Source organism: Salmo salar, chromosome ssa11, assembly GCF_905237065.1.
Source record: "Salmo salar chromosome ssa11, Ssal_v3.1, whole genome shotgun sequence".
NCBI classification, from domain to species: domain Eukaryota; kingdom Metazoa; phylum Chordata; class Actinopteri; order Salmoniformes; family Salmonidae; genus Salmo; species Salmo salar.
This window is the reverse complement of record NC_059452.1, coordinates 75226385-75247463: the sequence shown is the minus strand read 5'-3', so window position 1 is coordinate 75247463 and position 21079 is coordinate 75226385. Positions and strand designations below refer to the sequence as shown.

General features: G+C 42.5%; 2 long non-coding RNA genes across 4 annotated transcripts; one reads left to right on the top strand and one right to left on the bottom strand.

The window, feature by feature from the left end:
- The first annotated feature begins 517 nt into the window (after positions 1-517).
- LOC123725186 (uncharacterized) lies at positions 518-4253 on the top strand. Its single transcript, XR_006757635.1, has 3 exons — positions 518-995; positions 3701-3807; positions 3972-4253. It is a non-coding gene; the product is annotated as an uncharacterized lncRNA (long non-coding RNA).
- A 1360-nt stretch (positions 4254-5613) lies between these two features.
- Positions 5614-19999, bottom strand: LOC123725185 (uncharacterized). 3 transcript variants are annotated; one of them, XR_006757634.1, is made up of 11 exons: positions 18671-19998; positions 16962-17042; positions 16693-16748; positions 16413-16477; positions 16100-16174; positions 12630-13002; positions 12324-12451; positions 11870-12022; positions 11476-11530; positions 6222-6312; positions 5614-5897 (listed from the first exon to the last, which is right to left on the bottom strand). It is a non-coding gene; the product is annotated as an uncharacterized lncRNA (long non-coding RNA). The 3 variants fall into 3 exon arrangements; XR_006757633.1 differs by having other exon boundaries at positions 12324-13002; positions 16962-17192; positions 18671-19999; XR_006757632.1 differs by having other exon boundaries at positions 12324-13002; positions 18671-19999.
- Positions 20000-21079: the final 1080 nt, after the last annotated feature.

Below are 21079 nucleotides of genomic sequence, written 5' to 3'. Positions count from 1 at the left end.
TCCCGTTCCCACATCCAATGCCAGCGCAAAGCAAACATTTCAAAACATTGTACATAAAGGTCAAGGACTGTAATAGCAGGAGTGGAAATGGAAGAACCCAATCCCAATTTTATTCACAGTTGGACGAGGTATTGAGTGAGCATCCCGCCACCCTGCCCACTGTCCCACCGTCCCATGCATCCCCAATTCATAATTCAGTTTATATTATGTAATGCTAGTATAGGGCAGGCTATCAGTCTATGTTAGTGAATTATCATTGATCAATGATTTGGAGGAAACGAAGCCAAGTTCGTTCTTCTCCCAGCATGTCACATTCCCCCCCTTTGGTGGGCTACCGTTTAACCCTATACAAAATAACAATCTCTGGTATATAATGCAGTCCTGTTTATTATAGGATATTCTGTGAATCTTTGAGTATTTTCCAGACAAATCTATCTATAGCAATAAAGTGCAGAAGATGTCCAAACTGATGCGTAAAGGCGCACAACTTTCTCTTTCTGTATGACGCTGTCCAATATAATGTAGCCTACAATAGGAAGGACTAGGCTACTTTTAGATTTACACTTTATCCCTCCATAGTATTTCCTCCATAGTATTTGCTTTACATGCGTGGTTTAATAGTTTAAAATATTTTCCTTTTCAATCATGAACATAATTATAAAGACATCGTATGTAAGCATCCATGCGTAAAGATCAACCCGTACAGACTTGTTTGAATTAATGTGTTGCGCCATTCGGAGATGTGCTTAGCCTACTCTGTAATTTAACCAGTTTCTGTTTCTACTGTGTGCATAAGGGCCCAAAGTGGCATTTGTATTTATACCGTGCATCAATTATATTTTGTGCACACATCCAGATACTCAGCTCGTTTGTGTGATTACTTTTTTTAGGGACGGGAGAGATTCTCTGATTATTTATTTGAATGGTGGTGGACAGGTCGCGGTTATCCGGACAGGAGCCTATTACGCCCTGTCTTAAATCGCTGGATAACAAAGGTAGGCTCAAATGATGAGAGTATAAACTATTGACTATAAAAGTGTGCTGTTTTCTGTCGATTTATACAGCGTGTCACTTTAATAACTCTACCTACATGTACATATTACCTCAATTACCTCGACACCGGTACACCTTGTATATAGCCCCGCTATTGTTATTTTACTGCTGCTCTTTAATTATTTTATATTTTTATCTCTTACTTTTTTTAAATGTATTTTCAAACTGCATTGTTGGTTAAGGGCTTGTAAGTAAGCATTTCACTGTAAGGTCTACACCTGTTGTATTTGGCGCATGTGACAAATAAAATATGATTTGATCTGATAAGGGTAGGTTCAAGGCAGGTTGGATTAATTTATATATAGAGAAGGCACATGGAATCTGGTCACAATATGGATGTAGTGGCCAGCTAGAGACACATTTTATTACCATGTGGAGATGCAACAAGTCTCGATCATATAGTGATCGAATCATCTTGATCACATGACCAACACCACATGTTAATGCAACGGGTAATCACTGCTTCTGAGGAGAATAAAAGGAAGTATGCATATGAAATACCCTATCAAAACGTATTTAGAACTATGGTTTAGTGGTAATAATAATATGTGGATGTATGTGTTGTATACCTTGTATTCATTTAATCAGATTTGTTTTATTTTCATAAACTCTACGTTTTACTACAGCCTTCGTTGTTGTGCCTATGTTGGTTAAATTATTATGTACTGTTACATTAAAAATGTTGGGAGAGTTTCTGTTCACGTGAAGGGTGTGTGATCGTTTGAGCCAATCAAGATGGACTATGGGTGGTGTGCAGAGGGCTACGTGGTTTTTCTGTTGTTGCTGAGGCCTCGTAGTGATGGGAATTCCGGCTCTTTCCAGTGAGCCGGCTCGTTCGTCTCAGCTCACCAAAAAGAGACGGCTCTTTTGGCTCCCAAACGGCTCTTTAAAAAAAATATGTTTAGTATTTTTTGAAGTCAAACGGTTTGCGATGGTTTGACTATGATTGGTGATAAAACAATTCTAAATTAAATTATAAAATGAAATCGTACTCTACATTAACCACAATGTATTTAAAAATGCATTGGTTTGTTCGCTGCTCTGGCACCCCAATGGTGGAACAAGCTCCCTCACGACGCCAGGACAGCGGAGTCAATCACCACCTTCTGGAGACACCTGAAACCCCACCTCTTTAAGGAATACCTGGGATAGGATAAAGTAATCCTTCTAACCCCCCCCCCCCAAAAAATATATAGATGTACTATTGTAAAGTGGTTGTTCCACTGGATATCATAAGGTGAATGCACCAATTTGTAAGTCGCTCTGGATAAGAGCGTCTGCTAAATGACGTAAATGTAATGTACATGTAAAATGTAAAACGAATGCTATTAAACATTTGCATTTAAAGTATAACTTTTTAATGTTTATAAACAAAGTGCATATACATCTAACCATTCAAAACGAATACAATCTGAACAGCATAATAGAATATTGCACCATATCAAAGACAAATAAATAACAATGTGCAAAACTGCAGCATCCCACTTAAAACATTAAACTGGTCTCTCTTTTCTCTCTCTTATTTATTGCCATGTTATAACCAGCAGCACACAGTAATGCTGACCATATTTTTCTTTTATGAGAGATTTGCATTCAGAAATGAAAGCTGCCTCACTTTCGAGAGGCTGATGCGGTTTCTTCTCTCAGTAATTATTTGTCCTATTTTCGAAAAGACCCTCTTAGGGAGAACGGATGTGGCCACTAAACAGAGTCTCCCTATCATGACTTTAGTAAGCCGTGGGTAGACAGAGGCCTTGTTCTTCCACCAGCTCAGGGCTCCTCCAAATTGGATCGGACCTCCATTATGGCATCTGCTGAGGGAATCATTCGTGCTGCATCCCCAGTTGCTCTCTTGTCAAACAGAATCCAAACAGCAGACGTTTGTGGCACTACTGCTGGTGCTTCTGCTCCATCTGATCCCTCTTCTTCCTGTTTCCCTGGTAAAATGTTGAATTCCACTTTGTAGTGCAGTCTTGTTTAGGCCTCAGCTCAGGCATCCCCATCTGGTGTAGACACCGAAAAATCTTCAATGAAATGACATGTAACCAACATGTAAGACGTGGTTACCCTTGATGTCCAGCAGTCAGTGGTAAGGCAAACTGCTGTAGCTTTTTGGACTCTTTCCCGCACTGATGCCTGTGTGCTCTCGTACAGTTGTGGAATACGTGATTTTGAAAGGGTTTTTCTGCTTAGAATTGTGTACATTGGATTTAGACTATTGCTATAATTTCTAAAACCTCTGTCCTCCATGATCGAAAATGGCTGGAAATCAGTGGCAAACATTTTAGCCAATGCAATATCAATTTGGCCTTGTTTTGATACAGACATAGACTTTGGCATAAACTGCTCCATAGAAGACTGCGTTGCTGTGGGTCGCAGAGTAGGCCTACTTGACTGACCACGTGTGGAGGTGCTGGCTCCACCACTATCACTAGCAGGCCTGCTAGTTTCTCGAAGTTCTGCTACAGCAAGCTTCACAGTTGGGTGCATAGTTCGCATATGCCGGTGTAGGTTGTGCATAGAACCGGCTTCATATGAGATTTTGTTTTGGCAAATTCTACACTGTGCTCTAACATTGTCTACATTATTAAAATGCATCCAAATGCTACTGTGCCTCCGACTCATTTTCCAACTGTTGTTTTCACAGTTGTCCTTCCTCTGTGTGACTGTGAGTGAGTTGGCTCAGCCCCTCCCTCAGCCCTTCCTCACACATCTTTGGTTGATACTGCGTGTCTGATTGACAGGAACAACCAGGTGAGGCTGTTAGTCTGAGCAGACAGTCAGAACGAATGTGTGTGCGCTTGAGCATTTAGGCCTATATTATTGTATAATTTTTTTCTTTCTTTGAATTAGTTAATTCTATTCATTTAAATCTTTTGATTATTCATATCTTAATTTGTTTATTTTTTAATAAATAGATTCGGCTCTTCTGATATGCGAACAAGCTCCCAACGTTCACCTACAAGAGCCGGCTCTTAGAGCCAACTCGTTCGCGAACGACCCATCACTACTGAGGAAAGAAAGAAAGAAAGGGAGAGAGATGCTTTTGTGAAGCGGGAAAACATTTTATGTACTAAAAATCGTTTTTCCCCGAATTGGGTTGAACTGCACTGTTGTTCTGCCCCTGAACAAGGCACTGTTCTTAGGCCGTCATTGTAAATAAGAATTTGTTCTTAACTGACTTGCCTAGTTAAATAAAGGTTAAAAATAAGTTTGGACTTGGACATTACATGGAAGGTAATGACTGGAGAACCTAAAGCGAGAACAGGAGAAGAAAAATAAACTGAGTCCACTGAAGAAACAAATAAAACTGAAGAAGCAACAGAAGCAACTGAAGCTGAGGAAACATATAGAACAAATGAGGATGAAACAAATGAGGTTAAGAAATAAGAAATCTGATTCAGTTGAAGACAACTCAGAAGAAATGAAGGAAGCAGAAGCAGAGATAAGATGATCTCTAAGAACTAAGAAAGCTCCTACACTGCTGACCTATGACACACCTGGAGTTCCTAGTGTGGTGTCTGTTCCTATAGTGAGATATATCACTTCTATATACAAGTGGATTGGGTAGTATTATGTGTGTGAATGTATATTTTGTAAACATTTAATCAGATTGGTTTTATTTTTTATAAATTACGTTTTACTACAGCCTTCGCTGTTGGCCTATGTTGGTTAAATTATTATGTACTGTTACTTGAAATATGTTGGGACAGTTTTTGTTCACCTGAAGGGTGTGTGATCATTTGGGCCAATCAAGATGGACTATGGGTGGTGTGCAGATGGTTTTGCAGGTTTTCCATTGTTGCCGAGGAGAGAAACAAAAGGGAGAGAGATGCTCTTGTGAAGCGGGATAACATTTTATGTACGAAGAATCGTTTTTTCCCCTGAATTGGGTTGAACTGCACTCTACTTTACTCAACTAAACATATAATATGTATTGTTTAATATTTTAGAGAGATAGTTGTCTCAATTCCCTTGCTGCTTGGCTGGATTAACGAAGGTTCCAGACACTTCGGGAGCTAGGTTGGATTCGTCGGAGCGGGAGTTGGAGAGGACTGTTTGTTCTGAGGGAGTTTGAGGGCTGTGTATTATTCATCACTCATTATTACATCCAGGGATGTGTCTAACTCGATTTCTGATGCTACTGTGTCTGCTTCTTCCTCTCCATCTATATCCTCTGATTCTCGCCTCTCCTTCAGTAGTCTTACTATCCTTCTCTTCCTTTTCAATCACTTCCTCCTCCTCCTCTTCTACTCCTTCCATCCCCTCATCCATCTCTCTCCTCTTCCACCACACACATCCCTCCCCTCTCCTGTAGTACCTCATTCGCCTCCCCCCCTCTGCAGTGATGGCGGCATGTCTCCTCTTTTTCTTTCTTCTCAACTACCACTTTAATTCCTTGCCTCTCCTCCTCTTCCTCGACCTCTGTAAGCTCCGTTTCCAGTTTTCTCAGCTCCAGGGGGTCTCAGGCTGTGCAGGCAAGGGCCTGGATCGGGGCAGAGGGGGCAGACTGGCCTGAGGAAGAGAGAGGGTCCGGGATGGGACAGAGGGAGTCCATGGAGGTGTGAAGAAGGGGGTTTGGGGAGGGGAAGGGGCCTGAGAGGACATGGAGAGGGGAATTTTAGGCTCCACACAAGATGGTTGTTGCGGATGGATGGAATTAGAGGATTTGGAAGAAGAGCTGGGAGAGACCATTGTTGGACTACGGGGGTGACTGGGTTTCTGGCTGAAAGAACAGACCATTGTTGGGCTATGGGGGAAGGTGGGAGTGGAGGGTTCTGACTTCCTGAATATGAAAGAGTTGTCTGTTAGGGTCCGTTGGTATCGTCTGAATGTAGGCCTCACTACGAAGAGAATGAAAAATACACAAATATACACATCAGGTAGAATACATTTGCATTAAAATAACATGAAGGCCTAAACATGGATACAAACAAAGAAAGTGGATGGAATATTGCTGGAAATACCAATAAAGAGAATAGTATGCATGATATTCAATAACAGCATATTGTATCTTGAGATCAATAAACACACTCATGCGCACACCCGCACACACACACACACACACACACACACACACACACACACACACACACACACACACACACACACACACACACACACACACACACACACACACACACACACACACACACACACACACACACCTGTGCAAGAGGAAGAGATCTTGAGGAATCGGAAGAGTGCTTGAAAAACTCCCTAGGGTTTGTAGTGTTGAGACATGAGCGCTGCTGCCTCCTGCAGGAGAAATAGAGTTTTACATCACACCTGCCATATGTGACTCACCACCTGGATTTGGTTGTATATAGAAAAATGTTAAATTGTGGTTTTTACATTGGATAAAAGTAGAGACTCAGAGCTACAAAATGGTATAGCATACACTGCATTTTTGAGGAAAATGGGAAAGTAATTCTGCCTTGAAAGTTTATCAACTTGTAAACTCACTTTTGAGAAAATGGCCTTTGAATGTTTTGGTATCTAGTGAAGAGCTCTTCTTTGTCTACACCCACTCAGCATCGTTCACACCCTGTTATGCTTTAGTCCCACCCATCTCATTTCGCTCAAGTTCACACTTGACGCTCTGGCTGATTATTTGTTTAACTCTGGATAACAGGAAAACAGCTCTGCTGGTAACAATTTCATTACACCTTTTTGCCGACGTTTAATGACACCGGCCATACTCAACGGGTGTTGTACACTTTAGCTTAAGACATGTAGCTAGCTAGCTAGGTAAACAATGAACCTAGCTAGGTAAACAACGTGTAAGATCACACATGTAACGTTAGCTAACGAGCCAGCCACCTAATGCTAGCTAGTTAAACAACAATGAACATAGTGCCAAATCATGTCGTTACTACCCTGCATTAATCTGCTGGGAGCTAACCAACCAGGTCCAATGTTAGTTCAAACGTGTAATATCTGAAAATGTTGCTAACTTGATTATCTTACCCGCATACATCATCATGCATGATGGACGTGTCTCCCTGTCATGGATGCCATGCCACGGTTGCCTTTAGTTTAAAGATGTAATCCAGAGACAGGTGTTTTCTCCAACTCTTTAGCTATCATATTCTAATTCCACTGATTTCAAAACTCGATCCTCCAGAAAGTGGAAAGCAACACTTGTGCAGCTCCACTACACGATACATAAAAAAAGCAGCGTTCGACAGGATTACGAACAGACTGACCAGCTCAAATAGACAGAAGCCTTCTATATGGCAGACCAATCCGAACTCCTCTCTCAGCATGTCCATCCCACTCATTATCTCAGCCAATCATGGCTAGTAGGAAGGTTGCTCACTTTTTCTGTGGCTTAACCAACAAGGCTCGTAATTTACAGATGGCATACAAGTTTGTTATTAAGGCACATGAAAGTTCACATGTTCCAGAAGGCATTTCTGCCCAAAAAATGTGTTTTGAAAAAAATCAAGAAATACATTTAAAATGGCTGTCCGTGACTTGCGACATACGCCTAGTTTCCTCAAACGGGTCACATATTTCTGTGGTTATAGCTTGATAGTCTGCCATTACCAACCATTAGTTTAACAGTCGTCTGCCAACTAGTCACATTAATCTGATTGTGAGTCCAAATTATTTCTAGAGATAATAAACATCCTTGCATCTAATGATTAGGGTGAAATGATGGGTCAGAAAAAAGAGCAGCATTTCAGTTGTGTACTGTGGCAAGAAAAAGTATGTGAACCCTTTGGAAATACCTGGATTTCTGCATAAATTGGTCATCAAATTTGTTCTGATTTTCATCTAGGTCCCAACAATAGAGAAACACAGTTTGCTTAAACTAATAACACAAAAACAATTATACGTTTTCATGTCTTTATTGAATACACCGTGCAAACATTCACAGTGCAGGGTGGGAAAAGTATGTGAACCTGTCACGTCCTGACCCTTGTAAGATGTCATTTTCTATAGTAAAGTAGGTCAGGGCGTGACAGGGGGTGTTTTGGGTGGTTTTCTATTTTTTCTATTTCTATGTTTAAGTTCTAGTTTTTCTATTTCTATGTTGTTGTTTTTGGGGTTGATCTCCAATTGAAGGCAGCTGGTCCTCGTTGCCTCTAATTGGAGATCATATTTAAGTTGGGGTTTTTTCTATTGTGTTTTGTGGGTAGTTGTTTTCTGTTTTGTTGTCTGTTGCCTGACGGAACTGTTTGCTGTCGTTTTGTTTCTTTGTAAAAGTGTTTAGTTTTCATTAAAGAATAATCATGAGCACTCAAAACGCCGCGCCTTTGTCCCCTCTATACGATGCATGTTACAGAACTACCCACCACAATTGGATCAAGCGGCGTGTCCTGGCAGAGATGGATACCTGGTCTAATGAGGATTGGATTGAAAGGAGAACCTGGACTTGGGCCAGGTAATAGACAGGTATCGTAGCCTCCCGAGGAAGAACGAGAGGCAGCCCCAAAACATTTTTTTGGGGGGGCACACGGGTAGTTTGGCAGGGCCAGGGGTGAGACCTGAGCCAACTCCCCGTGCTTATTGTGGTGAGCATGTGCCTGCCTCTCGCACTCTCCGTCCAGTGCGCCTCCATAGCCCAGTACGTCCTGTGCCTGCTCCTCGCACTCTCCCTCCAGTGCGCCTCCATAGCTCAGTACGTCCTGTGCCTGCTCCTCGCACTCTCCGTCCAGTGCGCCTCCATAGCCCAGTACGTCCGGTGCCTGCTCCTCGCACTCTCCCTCCAGTGCGTCTCTCCAGTCCGGTGAGACCTTTTCCAGTTCCACGAGAAAAGCCTCCAGTGATAATCTATGGTCCGAAGCCTGTAGGGATGTTCCATGGCACGAAGCCTCCAGAGGTAATCCATGGCCCGGAGCCTGTAGAGATAATCCATGGCAAGAAGCCTGTAGGGATTATCCATGGTCTGGAGCCTGTAGGGATAATCCATGGCAAGAAGCCTGTAGCAATGATCCATGGCCCGGAGCCTGTAGAGATGATCCATGGTATTGAAGCCTGCAGCAATGGTCCCTAGTCCGGAACCTATAATGACGCTACCCAGTCCGGAGTCTCCAGCGACACTCCCCAGTCTGGAGCCTCCAGCGACGCTCCGCAGCCCGGAGCCTCCAGCGACGCTCCGCAGCCCGGAGCCTCCAGCGACGGTCCGCAGCCCGGAGCCTCCAGCGGCGGCCCGCAGCACAGAGCCTCCGGCGATGATCTACAGTCCGGTTCCTCCTCCGACGATCCACGGTCCGGTGTTACAGAAGCAGAGGGATCTGCGGGCGGAGCGGGGGTTACGCCTCGAACCGGAGCCACCTCCGCTGCTGGAGGATCTGCTGGATGGTAAGGTTCTGGGTACTGCACTAGAGCTGCCATAGACAATTGTCACCCTCCCTACCCTCCCTTTTTGTTTTGTGGTTTCTTTTGTTGTTTTTTTTTGTTGCATTCGGAGTCTGCACCTTTGGGGGGGGGTACTGTCACGTCCTGACCCTTGTAAGATGTCATTTTCTATAGTAAAGTAGGTCAGGGCGTGACAGGGGGTGTTTTGGGTGGTTTTCTATGTTTTCTATTTCTATGTTTAAGTTCTAGTTTTTCTATTTCTATGTTGTTTTTTTTTTAATTGATCTCCAATTGGAAGCAGCTGGTCCTCGTTGCCTCTAATTGGAGATCATATTTAAGTTGGGTTTTTTTCTATTGTGTTTTGTAGGTAGTTATTTTCCGTTTTGTTGTCTGTTGCCTGACGGAACTGTTTGCTGTCGTTTTTGTTTCTTTGTAAAAGTGTTTAGTTTTCATTAAAGAATACTCATGAGCACTCAACATGCCGCGCCTTGGTCCCCTCTATAGGACGCATGTTACAGAACCCTTGGATTTAATAACTGGTTGACCCTCCTTTGGCAGCAATTACCTCAACCAAAGGTTTTCTGTAGTTGCGGATCAGACCTGCACAATGGTGAGGAGGAATTTCTCTTTACAAAACCCCTCTTTACAAAACTGTTCCAGTTCAGCAATATTCTTGGGATGTCTGGTTTGAACTGCTCTCTTGAGGTCATGCCACAGCATCTCAATCGGTTTGGTCACTCCAGAAGGCATATTTTCTTCTGCTGAAGCCATTCTGTTGTTGATTTATTTATGTGTTTTGGGTCATTGTCATGTTGCATCACCCAACTTCGGTTGAGCTTCAATTGGCGGACAGATAGCCTAGCATTATCCTGCAAAATGTCTTGATAATCTTGGGAATTAATTTTGACGTCGATGATAGGGCCTGGACAGCTTGCTGAGGCAGCAAAGCAGCCCCAAACCATGATGCTCCCTCAACCATACTTTACAGTTGGGATGAGGTTTTTGATGTTGGTGTGCTGTGACTTTTTTTCTCCACAGATAGTGGATAGTGTTGTGTGTTCCTTCCAAACAACTCAACTGTAGTTTAATCTGTCCACAGAATATTTTGCCAGTAGCGCTGTGGAACATCCAGGTGCACGTTTGCAAACTTCAGACGTGCAGCAATATTTTTTTTGGACAGCAGTGGCTTCTTCCGTGGTGTCCTCCCATGAACACTTTTCTTGTTTAGTGTTTTCCGTATCGTAGACTCGTCAACAGAGATGTTAGCATGTTCCAGAGATTTCTTTAAGTCTTTAGCTGACACTCTAGGATTCTTCTTAACCTCATTGAGAATTCTGCGCTGTGCTCTTTTAGTCATCTTTGCAGGAAGGCCACTCCTAGGGAGAGTAGCAACAATGCTGAACTTTCTAAATTTATAGACCATTTGTCATACCAATGGCTTATGAACATCAAGGCTTTTAGAGATACTTTTGTAATCCTTTCCAGCTTTATGCAAGTCAACAATTCTTAATCTTAGGTCTTCTGAGATCTCTTTTGTTCGAGGCATGGTTCACATCAGGCAATGCTTCTTGTGAATAGCAAACTGACATTTTGTGAATGTTTTTTATAGGGCGAGGCAGCTCTAACCAACATCTCCAATCTGGTCTTATTGATTGGACTCCAGGTTAGCTGACTCCTGACTCCAATTAGCTTTTGGAGAAGTCATTAGCCTAGGGGTTCACATACTTTTCCCAACCTACACTGTGAATGGTTAAATGATGTATTCAATATAGACAAGAAAAATACAATAGTTTGTGTGTTATTAGTTTAAGCACACTGTGTTTGTCTATTGTTGTGACTTAGATGAAGATCAGATCCAATTTTTATGACCAATTTATGCAGAAATCCAGGTAATTCCAAAGGGTTCACATACTTTTTCTTGCCACTGTAGTTGAAATGACAAAATAGGGAGGCGATATTTATAGCTACTCTCTGTACAGAATCAGTGCAAGCCAGACCACCTCTTGTCTCTTGCTCACACTCCCTCTGCTGCTGCTCCTGTGCATGGTGGAGATGTGTACTGTATGTAAGACATGCAGCTATGCTCACACACACGCACACACACATTCTTACCCATCTTAGTCTTTCTTGTTTGTGAGTCTCTGCTTCAATCTGGGTTTGTAATTTCCTGAGAGAATGAGATTAGGAGAGAGAAAGAAGAGAGAGAGAAAAGGATTATATTAATTTGTCAAATAAATGTGTATAACAGGGTTGGGCTCAACTTGAATTGAAGACAGTCAATTCAAGAAGTAAACTAAAATTACAATTCAGTTATCAAAACATTTAATTCATTTTCAATGACAAAAAATAAAAGCTATTTACTTCAAAAGTTTTTAAATTTCTGACTTTTAAATTCAAATCACTTCCTGCATTGACTGCCTTCAATTCGAATTGCACCCAACCCTGTTGTATAAGTATAACACATTTGTGAATGTGTGTGTGTGTGTGTGTATATTGCATGACTGACCTGTACCTGCTCCTGTATCCTTTCCTTTTTCTCTTTCATCCTCCTTTCCCTCTCTTCCACATCCCTCCTCTCTTGCTGTATCCTCTCTCTCTCCCTGTGCTTCCTCTCCTCTGCTGCCATTCTGCATTCCTCCTCTCTCCTCTCCTCCTCTATCTGTGTGTGAGAGATGGATTGAGGAATATGGTCAGAGTCTGGCTTCCATACAAAATACGCTACTCCCTTAGCTGAGAATGGATAGGATAGATACTGCAATTTTATGCTAGTAAACCTCTGATAGGCTAATATTGCATATACTTATCAAATCCTTTCAGAGGTAGAGGTTAATTTTAGACAGGGCCCCAGGTATTATTTCTTTAAGGAGTTTACATGGTCAGAGGGAAAGGAACGTCAGTTTAGGTGGTCGATGTGGCCCTCCAGTGGTTGAGTTAAGAACTGCACCACCGCTCAGTCTCACCGCTCAGTCTCCTCTATCTCTTCATCTCTAGATGGTCTTCTGGATGTGTCAGTCTGCTGGCTGGCTTCACTGACAACTGCCAGGACCCTCTCCTCTGTAGAACCTGTACTGAGGAACACATGGGCCTCCTGAGGAAGAGAGAGAGAGTGAGACTGAGATGGTCACCTCGCTTCAGGTCCTAAGAAAACTATGCAGTTATTATGTTTTTTTTATGTACAATATCTTACATTGTTAGCCCAGAAAATCTCAAGTGTTATTATATATAGTCGGGAAGCACTATTGGATATAAAAGTGATGTCAACTTACCATCATTACGACCAGGAATACGTCTTTCCCGAAGCGAATCCTTTGTTCGGACCTCCACCCTGGACATGCGATCTTATCCCAGAGGCCGACCCAAAACAACGTGGTCGCCACAGGAGAGGCAGACGGAGCAGCCTACTGGTCAGACTCAGAAGACGAGCACACCATCCATCGCTTCCTAGCATATTACTCGCCAATGTCCAATCATTAGATAACAAAGTGGATGAAATTACGGCACGAGTTTCCTTCCAGAGAGACACCAGAGATTGTAACATTCTCTGTTTCACGGAAACATGGCTCACTCGGGATACGTTGTCAGAGTCGGTACAGCCACCCGGTTTCTTCACCCATTGCGCCGACAGAAACAAACATCTCTCTGGTAAGAAGAAGGACGGAAGTGTATGCCTTATGATTAACGACTCATGGTGTCATCACAACAACATTCAGGAACTCAAGTCATTTTGTTCACCTGACCTAGAATTCCTTACAATCAAATGCTGACCGCATTATCTTCCAAGAGAATTCTCTTCGATTATAGTCACAGTCGTGTATATCCCCCCAAGCAGATCCCTTGTCTGCCCTGAAAGAACTTCACTGGACTCTATGTAAACTGGAAACCATACATCCTGAGGCTGCATTTATTGTAGCTGGGGATTTTAACAAAGCTAACCTAAGATCAATACTCCCTAAATTCTATCTGCATATCGAATGCGCGACACGAGCAGGCAGAATTCTGGATCATTGCTACTCGAACTTCCGCAATGCATACAAGCCCTCCCATGCCCTACCTTCAGCAAATCTGACCATGAATCCATTATGTTGCTCCCAGCCTATAGACAAAAACTAAAACAGGAAACGCCCGTGCTCAGGTCAATACGACGCTGGTCTGACCAATCGGATTCCACGCTCCGAGATTGCTTCGATCACGTGGACTGGGATATGTTTCAGATAGCCTCAGACAACAACATTGATGTATACGCTGACTCGGTGAGCGAGTTTATTAGCAAGTGCATCGGAGATGTCGTACCCACTGTGACTATTAAAACCTTCCCAAACCAGAAACCGTGGATTAATGGCAGCATTCGCGCAAAACTGAAAGTGCGAACAACCGCTTTTAATCATGGCAAGGTGACCGGAAACATGATAGAATACAAACAGTGCAGCTATTCCCTCCGCAAGGCAATCAAACAAGCAAAGCGTCAGTATAGAGACAAAGTAGAGTCGCAATTCAACGGCTCAAACATGAGACGTATGTGGCAGGGTTTACAGTCAATCACGGATTACAAAAAGAAAACCAGCCCCGTCGCGGACATCGACGTCTTTCTCCCAGACAAATTAAATAACTTTTTTGCTCGCTTTGAGGACAATACAGTGCCACTGACACGGCCGCTACCAAAGCCTGTGGGCTCTCCTTCTCCATGGCCAACGTGAGTAAAACATTTAAACGTGTTAACCCTCGCAAGGCTGCCGGTCCAGATGGCATCCCTAGCCGCGTTCTCAGAGCATGCGCAGACCAGCTGGCTGGTGTGTTTACGGACATATTCAACCAATCCCTATCCCAGTCCGTTGTCCCCACATGCTTCAAGATGGCACCATTATTCCTGTTCCCAAGAAAGCTAAGGTAACTGAACTGAATGACTATTGCCCCATTGCACTCACTTCTGTCATCATGAAGTGCTTTGAGAGACTAGTCAAGGATCATATCACCTCCACCTTACCGGCCACCCTAGACCCACTCCAATTTGCTTACCACCCCAATAGGTCCACTGACGATGCAATCACCATCACACTGCACACTGCCCTATCTATGTAAGAATGCTGTTCATTGACTACAGCTCAGCATTTAACACCATAGTACCCTCCAAACACGTAATTAAGCTCAAGACCCCGCCCTGTGCAACTGGGTCCTGGACTTTCTGACGGGCTGCACCCCAGGTGATGAAGGTAGGAAACAACATCTCCAGCCCGCTGATCCTCAACACTGGGACCCCACATGGGTGAGTTCTCAGCCATTTTCTGTACTCCCTGTTCACCCATGACTGCGTGGCCATGCATGCCTCCAACTCAATCATCAAGTTTGCAGATGACACTACAGTGCTAGGCATGATTAGCAACAACGACGAAACGGCCTACAGGGAGGAGGTGAGGGCCCTCGGAGTGTGGTATCAGGAAAATAACCTCTCACTCAACGTAAAAAAAACAAACAAAGGAGATGATCGTGGACTACAGGAAACAGCAGAGGGAGCACCCCCCCCATCCACATTGACGGGGCAGTAGTGGAGAAGGTGGAAAGTTTTAAGTTCCTCTGCGTACACATCACAGACAAACTGAAATGGTCCACCCACACAGACAGCGTGGTGAAGAAGGCGCAACAGCACCTCTTCAACCTCAGGAGGCTGAAGAAATTTGGCTTGTCATCTGAAACACTCACAAACTTTTACAGATGCACAATCGAGAGCATCCTGTCGGGCTGTATCACTGCCTGGTATGGCAATTGCACTGCCCTCAACCGCAAGTCTCTCCAGAGGGTAGTGCGGTTTGCACAACACATCACCGGGGGCAAACTATCTGCCCTCCAGGACACCTACAGCACCCGATGTCACAGGAAGGCCAAAAAGATCATCTAGAACAACCACCTGAGCCACTGCCTGTTCACCCCACTATCATCCAGAAGGCGAGGTCAGTACAGGTGCATCAAAGCTGGGACCGAGAGACTGAAAAACAGCTTCTATCTCAAGGCCATCAGACTGTTAAACAGCCATCACTAACATGGATAGGCTGCTGCCAACATACAAACTCAAATCTCTGGCCACTTAAAAAATTGACTTAATAAAGGTATCACTAGTCACTTTAAATAACGGCACTTTAATAATGTAGGATATGTAAACATTATTAATCTCATATGTATATACTGTATTCTATACCGTCTACTGCATCTTGCCTATTCCGCACAGCCTTCGCTCATCCATATATTTATATGTACATATTCTATTCATCCCTTTACATTTGTGTATATTTGTGTGTATAAGGTAGTTGTTGTGAATTTATTTGATTACTTGTTAGATATTACTGCATAGTCGGAACTAGAAGCACAAGCATTTCACTACACTCGCATTAACATCTGCTAACCATGTGCATGTGACCAATAACATTTGATTTGATTTGAGAGAGTGAGAGAGACAAAGTAAGAGATTACATTTCTGACTTAAATGTTAAATAAATATGATTATGAAGACATCAACATATCAAAAGGTTGTACAGAAAAAAGTCTGTCAAGATTCTCTTATCGTCAGATTCTCTTATCGTCAATTGAGTCATGTTTCCTATGGTAATAAAATGTAAATATCAACTGGGCTACTGATCCCTTTCATTTACATAAGCTTATTACAGTAACTGCCAATGGAGCTATATTGAACTACTCCAGTCTCAGTTTTTACTGTGTTGTTGTGGGTCTCTAATGTGCTGTGTTTTACCTTGAAGAAAGCCCTGATGGCAGGAACATGGCTGGCACACTCCCCCTGTCGAAACTCATCCACCTCGTCCCCCACCTACAATGACCAGGCAGGAAAATGTATTTTCATCAATAAATATTCTTGTTACCTTAAGTTTCTTGCTTGCCTTGTTTTAGAGGTTTTCTCATAAAGGCCCAGCCTTAGATTTACTCGAAGAGCGTTTGAACTTCACGTGTGTGTGTGTGTGACTGATTAAGTAATGAGCTAGAAATGATTTGATTGTCATCCGTAGCTCACACCAGGCAATGAGAACAATGCAGTGGTCTGTGCCTACCCTTCAGAGCCTGCAGAGGGGACGTCTGGGATGGAACCTTCCTGCCAGGTCAGACACATCACCTGCTGCAGAAAGAGAGGGAGAGGGTATTTTTTTATTTACACATTTGTACCTGCACAAAGTTGTACCTGTGGTTCTTAAGAGGAGAATATAAACACATAAAATGCATGAGCTCATGCAGGCCTATGTGCGGCAGTTCAAGTCCGAGAAATATGACTTGTGTTGATTTCCTAGTGGTCATAAGAGGGCAGGTCATAGGTTTTCGGTCATTCATGCTTACCCCCAGAATCCGACAGCTTGAGGTTGTTTGTGATGCCATCAGATGCAAACAATGCCCTGCAAAATAAATGGGAAGAAAGAGAATTGGCTGTAGTTCACTATTTCACACAATAATTATCTCATAATCATACAACTGCACAGTGTGTAGGGGGAAAATGATTAGGTATCCAGTAATAAATGATTACAGAACAGTAGGGCCATTGTGTCCCAAAGCTGGTAGCATGCACAACGGCACGACTAACAACTAGCAGACACAACTCTCCTTCTCACCCTTTTTGATGAGCAATTGACTACAGCCAAGCCAGCCAGGGGCCTGTGCCACCCCACCACTTAATCCCAGAATGGTCCACCCTAGAAGGGGCAAATGCAGAAGGGAGCTGGGTATGAGGATTATGGATGTGGTGTGTGTATGTGTGTGGATCACCTGTAATCCAGATCAAGCTTAATACAATGGGGACCTTTTCTGTCTGTGTCCCTGGAATGCATTCCTTAGGGCAGCCTCTAGATCAGAGAATGTTCACAGGTCAAACCTAAGCACCCACTGGATGTAGCATAGTGTTATGTCTCACCACACTGTCATTAAAGTTCAGCAGTTTGACAGTTTTACGATTTGAATAACAGCCCAATCATATAGAGCCTGAATGTTCAGAGAGAGACATTGTTTTAGAGACCAGAGCATGGGAGCAGAGATGCTGAGATTGAATTTGGTGGAGGAGGAAACATGGGAAGCAAGATAACTCCAATCCTCTTCAGAATAGTCTAGTTTTTTATCTGGATGTTCTATCCACTAGGGAGACGATAACGTCTCGTTTCAGCGCCACTCGTCTGACCAGTGCATTTTTAGCACTTTAAATAAACACAAATATAAGCCTTGTTTAAGCACTTCTCACACATACTGTGTAAATACAGTAGTTGAAGCTCTATAGGTTTAGAGGCCCATGTAACTACTTAAGGCTACTCAGCCAGTCGTCACCATTCTACAACATTCTACAAGGTAAGGCCTTAGTCGTTTAGACAGAATGTACAAATAGAAAATGCACCTTATGCAGGCTACATCCAACTAAGTGCACCCGATTTGTTCAGACCTGAGTCTGACATGATATCTAGCAAGGCTATTTGGTTCAGACAGACAGACAGACAGAAATCACAGCAGGGATCAGCAACTCCTACCAGGCTGGCCTCATGGAGGGCTATGAATCAGACTGGCATAAAACTAAATACATATAATTTCACTCAAATTACTTACATTTTGGCCATCCCATCAATTAAGTCACCATAGGGCATAGCATTAGTCATACTATATATTATTAGTCTGTGCAAAATGTCCCCTGGCCTATAGTCTACTATTCACTACATTGCAATACACATTGTGTAGGTCTGATGACTTTTAAGGTTTGAAATTGAATTAAGGTTAGAAATTAACTTCATCAGTTCATGTTGTGAGTCGGCATATAGCGAATTGGCTTGATGGTCCAATGATGAGAGCGTGACAATGAGACGAGAGTACCCAATGCAAAGAGCTGTCAAAACATTTTAGACCAGTGGGGGCGCGATACATACAGACCAGCCATATTGTCTTTGACTGACCATATTTTCGTCGTAGCAGAGTGGCGCAGCGGAAGCGTGCTGGGCCCATAACCCAGAGGTCGATGGATCGAAACCATCCTCTGCTAAAAGTAATTTTTGCCCCCTCAATTTATAGCAGGCCGACTTTATAGAATGTAGCCTACTCATTAGTGAGTAAACTATAACAGTAAGTGTTAATGTCAAATGTAATCCTAATACAAAAAGCTGCTCACTATCACAAAACAACCTGAATTTCGTTTTCTGAAAAACCAAGATCGTAATGAAAGGCGAGCGCAATACAAAACACTCGTTGAACAACTACAAGGACGACATATTATACAACACATGCAAATGAATGCTAAAGTATACAACTACTATTGTAGGTTATGAATAAATATTGTGCGTAATCATACCAATTATGAACGTGGGTTCAGAACGTCCTCTTTCGCCGTCAGCAGAGAAAGGCTGTAGCAGTCTAAATTAATTGCTTGCATTTTATAACGGTAGCTTTTCAATAGTTTAGTTGCTTCATCAACTCTAGTCTGTTCGCAACACGTATAGGCTAAACACACTTGGCACACCCACTCACTATATTACACAAGAACATGCAATATTGCAATGTTTTGTATGTTATGTTTTGTAAATGTATGTGTCTTCTAAAATGTTGCGAACCTGTCATTTGATCGCAGCTCATGAGAGAGATTACATTGGCCACTCCTCCAGCTCAGCGTGTGTGTGTGTGTGTGTGTGTGAGAAAGAGGAGTTGGTGTTTTGCTGTGAATGTTTTGAATATTCCCCTGCCTTTGTGTTTGTGCACCGATCCATGCCAGTAGAGAATGCCTCAGAGAAAGAATTTTGGCACTTTCTGCTGGTTAATGTTGGTCTGGTCAAAGTGTAGGTGAGACGCCTGTTGCTCAGCAACCGCATGCGCCACCAATTTGAAGGAAATAATGTTGCTGCAGCAAAAGTTACAATTATTGAGTGTGTCGTTCTAGAACTAAGAGTTTCATGGAACTTTCTTGAAGTGAGCGTTCTTTAAAGAATTTTGTGACACATGGGGTAAAGGAGTCACAGAGGCGCAGGCCGTTCTGTTGACCAGATTGGTGCACATTCAATAAATCTGATCTAACAAAGTGGATATTCCTCAAATCCATCATTATTTATGTATTGTAACAGGCCTACAATGTGGTTACTTAAGTCTGATTTTGATATATTTGGCAGTTTTCGCTAGGTTGTCCCTTTTTTCAGGTTTAGAAGAAGTGACTGCTAAACGCTAACTCCCGTTTGTATAAACGGTTAGCATAGCTAGCATACAAAAATCGGTGGTGGTAGTCAAAACCGTTTTTAACTAATGCAGTTGATTGGTGAGATGACATGAACATGTGACTCAGATTTTTACCTCAACATAGTGTGACATACTCATATAAACAATAGCCTAAATGTAGGCACACTTTGCTGGGGGGAGACTGGCTCTTTCCCCCACGTTTCCTCCACGCGTTTCCTCCACGCGTTTCCATTGCAATTCCATTGTTTTGGTCGAGTTCGATTGACCTATTTACCGCATTAGAATACTAGAATGGAAATGAACCTTTTTATGACGGGATCTGCCATTTTGGTCAGGGAGTTTGCCAACCATGGTTCGCCAGTGCTGTGATAAAATATTATGTAGAATTATGAATTTGAAGAATTTATCTGAGCTGTATATTTGTTTAGCTAGATAGCCAGAGAGAGGAATGATTCAATAAAAAAATAAACTGCCAATATGCCAACATTCCAGTCAAACAATGCAGTCAATCCACAGCCATGCACTGTCTGAAATCAGTTGATGATAGGACTAAGACAACTTGTAAATGCAACAAGTAGTACTGATATTGTATAATAGCACTCACAGATTTCCAAGAAAACAACAATTGAGACATTGATGGTCTGTTTAGGGTTGCAAATGGTCGGAAACTTTTTTCCGGAAATGTTTCCAGAAATTTTCCATGGGAAGTTAAGCCTGGGAATTTGGGGAATTTTGCTTAAATTTAAACTACATCCAATTTAATGGAATTGCAACCCTCTGCATGCACAGTGCATTCTTCCATCACATGTACAGCTGATTCTCAAGATCTTGCACAGTAATGAGATGCTATTGGGCCCACACTACTACAGTCAGCCAAGGACTACATGCTTTCTGGTAAGTTTTGATTACAATACTGGGTGGGGTGAATATAGTTTATATGACATACATGTTTTTTTTGTTAACTAGTAAATAGTAGCCTACAGCAAAGTGTGTATAAATAATTTCTAACTTGTTAACAATTTCTGCTAGTTAGTTTTTGCTACCATGTGGGTTTTAGCTTGCTTGAGCCTGCTAACTGAGGAGTGTTAATTCATCTGTTTCCATACATGTTTCAGTTTAAAACATTTATCTTACAAAGGAGTAGTTTAATCTTACTATTTAACTATTTATTCGGTACATGGAATCGCATATAATGTTTTTTACTCATTTTTATCTAATCTTTACGGGAAAATGCCACGGGCACTATCTGATGTGTGGAGACATTTTACTACAGCTAATGTAGAAGGAAAAGCTATGTACATTTGCAAATACTGTGCCAAATCATATCTGAAGAATGCAACAAAGATGCAGATACATCTGGCCAAGTGCATAAAGTTCCGTCAGTGCTCACAACAATCACCCTCTGACAAAAGTCCCTCTACTTCTAGTCGAGGTGAAAATTATGAATCAGACACCTTATCGATAGCAACAGCTCATGGTCCTCCTGGAATCAGATGTTTTTTTGACTCAATGGAGGAATGTAGTGTCACGAACCGGC